Genomic DNA, 7543 nt, shown 5'->3' with positions numbered 1-7543 from the left:
GACTACAAGGTTCAGTCTGGTCAGTGCGGCGCTTTGATCTGCGGAGCTTGAATGTAAAATCATTTTTAAAAAGCTGAATTATGTTTGCTGAAACGATGAATGATGGGATTTTAGTGAAAATGCTGCTCTTCTTTCCACCGCCTCCAGCTCCTTGTAGACCTGAGAACGCCGCTGTTGAGCAGAACTGTAGCAGCAGCGTGGTGACAGTGAAGTGGAACCAGCGCAGCACAACGCAGAACTACACCGTCAAAGCCACGTGCGCTTCAGGCGTTAACTCCACCTGTGACTCCCCCGAGAGCAGCTGCACCTTCCTGGACCTGAGCTGCGGTCGGCTGTACACTTTCACCGTGACGGGACACACGAACGTGTGCATGAGCGAGATGAGCGCTCCGGTAGAGAAGCTCACCGGTGAGCTCATTTAGATGACTTTGACAGCTGTTTCTCAAAGGAAAGGAAACTGTTTCGGAAATGTACTTATTCGCTTTCTTGCTGAGAGTTATCTGAAAAGATTGACGCTGTGATGCATCTGCTCTAAACAGGAAACTACCACGAAGCAAAAACAGCATGCATAGTGGTGCTAGAATGCTGCTACAACGATGTCATTATGAGAGCAGAGACAGAAAACTTCATACAGCCGTAACTATAAATTACGCTGCTAGTGGCTACTTGAATGTTTTTAGTCGATTCCAGCCGTCTGTAGTAATTTGCAAGGCATGGACGGCCATTTGCTCTCTGTCTTCCTCCAGCGTCGAACAGACTAGCCACAGCCTTGCGTCTGAAAACACGGTCTATTCCTCCATCTGGTGGATGAATCGTAGGGGTCAGTTTGATTTCCAAAACAAAGCCAATCATGATAATTAAGAATGAATGCCTATAGTGGCGTGTAAATTAAATTAAATGAGTTTCACAGTTACCTGAGGACGTTTCAAATGGCACAGATGTTACCCAGATGTTACCCAGATGTTACCCAGATGTTACCCAGATGACCAATGTGAAGACTCTGCCTGAACACAGCTTTACTAAAATCTCTGCAACTGGTTTTGGGGTGCAAATGCATCATTCCAAACTATCACTCTAAATTAAAGCGTACAAATGTGTTGTGGTGGAAATGAAATCTTTTATTTATTTATTTAGCGGTGGCTTCATATTTAGCGTACAGACACAGTGGCGTCGATCTCATTTAACTCTCCTCAATGTAATAAAACTAATAAACGTATTTCTGTTATTTTTATTTCAGTGTATTTTTCTATTAGTCTTCTTCGTGTCCACCAATCTGTGCCTCTCTCCCTGTCCAGCCCCATGTCCTCCCACCAACGTCTCAGCTGAACTGAACTGTACGACCCGTAACGCTCTGGTCAGCTGGCGAAGCTCAGCTGCAGCCGCGGCCTACAGCGTCGAGGCGACCTCCACTGCCGGACACAACTCCTCCTGCAGTGAGACGAGCACCTCCTGTGACCTCAGCGACCTGGTCTGTGGGCAGGACTACTCTGTAGTCGTGGAAGCGATGCAAACCGGCTGTTCTGGACCCTCCAGTGTCGCTGCCAGGCTCACTACCGGTGCGTGTAACTCGGACCTCGCTCTGTTGATGAATGAAAATGAATGAAATCGTGAGTGACGAAGACCACAGTCGTCCTCACTACAGTATAATTGTCTCCTTCCAGAGCCCTGCGTCCCCGTGAACCTCTCTGTCCACTACAACATGAGCTCTGCCCACGTCATGTGGGGGGCAGCAAGGGGCGCCAGCTCCTACTCTGTCCAGGCTGTGACTGACCAGGGCTTCACCGTCACCTGTAACACCACCAGCACCAGCACCAGCTGCTCCCTGAATGGCCTGCAGTGCAGTCAGATCTACAACGTCACTGTGACGGCACAGAACCGGGCCTGTGACAGCATGATCTCTGAACCCTCCCGCCTCATGACAGGTCCGTCATCTGACTTGGAAAAGATGTGTTTAAAAACTATTTAAGATATGGTGTATGTCTTTTTTTCCATTTTGAAATGTGTTTGCTCTTCATTCAGAACCCTGCCCACCCACCAACGTTCAAGCCAGCATGGCGTGTGAACAACTCACTGCGACTGTTTCCTGGCAGCAGAGCGACCTCGCCGTGGGTTACGTCGCCTACTTTGACAACCAGAATGGCCTCGACGCTTCCTGTGTCGGGTCAGACGCAGACACCCGATGTGTTGTCTCAGGTCTGACGTGTGGCACCGTGTACAACGTCTGGGTCAAGGCCTTAGGTTGGCCGTACAACAGCTCTGACAGCGCAGTGACCACCCTGACGTCAGGTAAAGACGCACTCAATACATAGAATTACATCAACTAAGTTCTCAAGAATTATTGTGAGGAGCAGGTTGTCATAGCACCCCATTCAATAATTGAAAAGACATTTTACTCAAAACCACAAATGTCAAATATGCAGCAAATTACCCAATGTACTTATCCGGTAAAGCCTTATCCAGGTGTACGCTTGTTAGTTTAATTTGGGTGAAAATGAAAATTCCCATTCTTCTAAATCCCACAGGACCTTGCCAGGCGAGCTCCATCGGAGCCATTGTGGACTGCGAGGCCCACTCTGCTGCCACATCCTGGCAGCCGGGCGTCGGAGCCGTGTCCTATGTTTCGGAGCTCACGGCTTCGTCGGGCCGCACCACCAGCTGCACCACCAACCGCACCAACTGCGAGCTGAGCTCCCTGCAGTGCGGGGAGGAATACAATGTCACTGTGAAGGCTCTGGGAGACACCTGCAACACCACCGCTCAGATGGGGGGACACCTCACTACAGGTACAGCGCACTTACCTGTGTGTGTGTTTGTTGTAGCGTAACGGCCATTGTGTGCTGTGGGAGACGAGAGTATACAGCCACGTCATCCTTCACATTCAGTTCCTATCTTTTTGAATGTAGCTGCCACTAAGTTCCCCCGTTCTCCCTCCAGAGCCCTGCGTCCCCGTGAACCTCTCTGTCCACTACAACATGAGCTCTGCCCACGTCATGTGGGGGGCAGCAAGGGGCGCCAGCTCCTACTCTGTCCAGGCTGTGACTGACCAGGGCTTCACCGTCACCTGTAACACCACCAGCACCAGCACCAGCTGCTCCCTGAATGGCCTGCAGTGCAGTCAGATCTACAACGTCACTGTGACGGCACAGAACCGGGCCTGTGACAGCATGATCTCTGAACCCTCCCGCCTCATGACAGGTCCGTCTCTCTGATCGGGAAGAACGTGTAACTTATTGCACCACATGCAGGTGTGGCCCTCTGCATGTCTTTCCCTCATTCTTAAATGTGTGTGTTTTCCCTCTTCATTCAGAACCCTGCCCACCCACCAACGTTCAAGCCAGCATGGCGTGTGAACAACTCACTGCGACTGTTTCCTGGCAGCAGAGCGACCTCGCCGTGGGTTACGTCGCCTACTTTGACAACCAGAATGGCCTCGACGCTTCCTGTGTCGGGTCAGACGCAGACACCTCCTGTGTGGTGTCGGGTCTGACGTGTGGCACCGTGTACAACGTCTGGGTGAAGGCCTTAGGTCTGCAGTACAACAGCTCTGACAGCGCAGTGGTCTCTCTTACATCTGGTAAATACTCAGTGTTTACGTCATTTTCTGTCCATATTGTTTGTGTATCGTTTCCATTCATAATCCTGCTCATGCTGTTTCCTCAGCTCCATGTCTGCCCACGGAGGTAGAGGTAGAGGTGGACTGTCACTCTGAAGGTGCCGCCGTTGTGTCCTGGAATGCTACTTACGGCACGGCGAACTTCTCCCTGACGGCCGTCGTCAGTGGAAGTCTTCAGACTCTGTGTGTGACGCAGCAGAACAGCTGCAATGTGACGAGTTTAAGTTGTGGGGAAACCTACAACGTCAGCTTCGCCGCCAGCAACGAACAGTGCAGCCTCCCAGCGCCGATGCACGCCAACCTCACCACGCGTGAGTGTTTTTACAGCAAATCCTCACAAGTGGCTTTCATTTGTTGTTCAAGATTTAAGATCTCATGATCCGTCCAAACGTCCTCTTTTTAGGTCCTTGTCCTCCTCGGCGCGTGGCCGTCGACCTGCAGTGCGGCTCCCGCACCGCGGTCCTGTCCTGGGAGGAGATGTCCGATGTTGATCTATACGTAGCAAGTGCCATCAAGACGTCGGGGGGGGGGGTGCGGACGTGTAACTCTACAGGCGACGCCTGTCGGTTCACCGGCCTGGAGTGTGGAGAGACGTACAACTTTACTGTGAAAGCACACAGTCAAGGCTGCTGTAGCCGGGCCAGCAGCACCGTGTTCATCCAAACAGGTACTGCAGCAGATTAATACAACATACATTATAATATAACATAACTCTCAAAGGGATTCTTTTCTCAATTAACTGATCAATTATTTGGTCTGTAAAATAGTCGAAAAGCATCAAATCCTCACGTTTGAGAAGCTGGAAATCTCAAAATGACTTAAACAATGAATTGATTATTGAATCTTTTCAAGTACTAACTGCTAATTGATGAATCAACTTATCGTTTCAGCTTCATTAGTATTTCAACTTGTACTTTTTTAAAGGATCTGAGTTCCCTGTTTGTCTCTGGCAGACTGCCGATCGTCTTAATCTCTTTGTTTTTCTGCTGCGCCCCTCAGAGCCTTGCCAGCCTGTCGTCGTATCCGCTCAGGCGCTCTGTCAGAGCGAGGTGGTCCACATCTCCTGGCACCGAGCAAGTGGCGTTGTGAACTACTTCGTAACGGCCAGCGGGAGCCTCGGCTATGTGGAGATCCTCAACACGACCCGGACCCTTCTGACAGCCGCTTTGCCGTGCGGACAGGACTACAATGTCACTGTCCAAGGACAAGGCAGCGAGTGTGACAGCCTCCCCAGCAGCCCCGCCTTCTTCAAAACTAGTACGACCTGCTATCTTTACACCACAACACGCATGACGCACAGCTCCTCTCACACGCTTGTTTGACACCGCCTCCCTTCTCCCCCCAGCTCCATGCGTCCCCCGCGGCGTGACGACCTATGTGCAGTGCGAGGTCAACGTGGGCTCTGTCAGCTGGGGGCCCAGCGACGGTGCTGAAACGTACGTGGCCGTAGCGACTGGGCTCGATGGCTACGCCCACCGGTGTGTCGCCAACGCCACCTCCTGCACCTGGAGCCGCCTGCGCTGCGGAGAGGTGTACACTGTTGTGGTGAGAGCAAAGGAAGGCAACTGCACCAGCCTGCCCAGCAACAGCTCCGTCATCCACATGGGTACGTGAGACAGTGAGACAGTGAGACAGTGGATCACCTCCAGTTCATTCAGTCATTGCTGGAGTAATTTAGGCTTTTAGTCAGTGAACGCTGATGCAAAAATGTGACATTTGTCTTATATTTATTGTCCGCATATTGACAGAACTATTGAACATGGTGAAGTAAACTCTAGCTCTGTTTTAACAGCCACCATGCTTGTTTCTTGCAGGTCCCTGTGTGCCCCAGAACTTGGCTGCCACCGTGCATTGTGATCTGAAAGTGGTTTCACTGAGCTGGGACGCCAGCAACGGGACAACGTCGTACGTGGTCTCGGGAGAGGCGGGAAACGAGACAGCTGGGCTCACCACTAATGTCACCACAGCTCACTTTTCTGACTTTAAGTGCGGACAAAACTACAGCCTCACGGTGACGCCTCACAACAAGTTCTGCTCCGGAAACTCCAGCGCAGCTGCTTCCAGAGAGACGTGTACGTACCGGTCAGATTATGAGTTCAGCTCACTTTGAAGGGCAAGCAGCTGGAAAACGTAAATCGTAAAAAAAGTGAGCTCAAACGGGTCTAGAATGATCTTGTGTGTTATTTTTCCCAGGGCCTTGTCCACCTGCAGGAATCTCCACCATGCAGGACTGTCTCTCTGGCATCGTCCTGGTGTCCTGGCAGGCCAGTAACGGGTCGGACTACTACACGGCCACCATGCAGGCCGACACCGGCATTTCAGAAATGTGCATGTCTGACTCTGACGAATGCAGCGTCCCTAGCCTGACCTGTGGGCACAACTTCTCCGTGTCGGTCACGGCCTCCAACAGGCAGTGCAACATCACCTCCAGACAGACCACGAGTCTGCACTCAGGTGAGGTTTCTAAGGAGGCTGAAGGTCACTGTGCTCAGCCTTTGTAACCAAGAATCATTTCCTCTTCTCCTGTTATTCACTCCTACAGCATTTGGTGGATGCAGCCAAACCAAATAACGTTTAACAGCTTTCAAAAGTATCTATCAAATAGATTTTACTTCATTTAGGAACACGTTGGAATTTGTATGAAACATCTGTGGCATTGGCAAGATTTATACACTCTTTTTTTATTAAGTTAGGTTTAAAATAATAAAAGTATATATTGCAGAATACAGCATGGTGGTACGTATTAAACTAAATAACTATATATACCTTTCATATGTTGTAATACAATATATTTTATTATATTTATGTGTTAGCTTCATTTTGTAAATGACGGACATTTTTCTGACTTTTTTGGTGAACTATTCCGTTTCCCCTCTCGATGGTGATGTTTGCATCACTCTTATACACGTGAACACATGAATGATTGATGAACTTTGATGAAGCTCTTGTCCGCCCCCTGCCTCCAGTGCCCTGTGCTCCCACTAACGTCTCGGCGGCGATGGACTGTGCCAACGACACCGCTCTCGTGTCCTGGCCCGCCAGTCGCGGTGCCGCTCGGTACTCGGTGACGGCCCACGGCGCTCACGGCAACGTCAGCTGCCAGACCTCCGCCCACAGCTGTAGACTCGTCAACGTCACGTGTGGCGACCGCTACAGCGTTCATGCGGTGGCTGTGAATGACGACTGCTCCAGCATCCCCAGCCAGACTCTGATACTCAACTCGGGTAAGAGAGGAAACACCAACAAATACAGATTTATTACTTTTGTGCTTTGTGTACCAAAGTGTTCAACTTTACATCTTATTCCCAGCTCCCTGCCCGCCTCAGAATGTGAGTGCAGAAGTCAGCTGTCTGTCAAACGACGTGACGATTTCTTGGGACGCCGTCAGAGAAGCAGAGCGCTTTCTGGTGTCGCTGATTGCGGACAATGTAGGAACCGGCGAGTCCTGCAACACCACAGACACGGCATGTTCCATCAGCAACGTGACCTGCGGAGATGCATTCAGGGTTCGGGTCACCTCCGTCAGAGGAGCCTGCCACAGCCGGCCCGGTCAGGCCCACATTATCCCGTCAGGTACGACGACCTCGAAAAGGCATCCGTCCTCGCGAGACATCCATTCATCCAGTTATCAGTTTAACTGTCGTTGTTTACTGTCTAGCTCCCTGTCAGCCTCGGGGAATCAGAGGCGACCTCGACTGTGTGACCAATTCTGCCTGGATATCGTGGGACGCCGCTCCGGGGGCGGACGGTTACACCGTGTTAGCTGTGGGTGGAGGCGACCATACGGCCAACTGCACCGCCTCCTCCAACACCACATGCGAGGTGAAAGACCTGGCATGCGGCCTGCTTTATAACTTCAGCGTCACGGCTAAGAACGGCAAATGTGAGAGTCAGCCAAGTGCCGCCATCAGCTTGCAGACAGGTAACAGA

Source organism: Cebidichthys violaceus, unplaced genomic scaffold (genome assembly GCF_023349555.1).
Source record: "Cebidichthys violaceus isolate CVI_PGR_0920_01 unplaced genomic scaffold, fCebVio1.0.p SCAF_8, whole genome shotgun sequence".
Lineage (NCBI taxonomy): Eukaryota > Metazoa > Chordata > Actinopteri > Perciformes > Stichaeidae > Cebidichthys > Cebidichthys violaceus.
Note: the sequence above shows the minus strand (reverse complement) of the source record.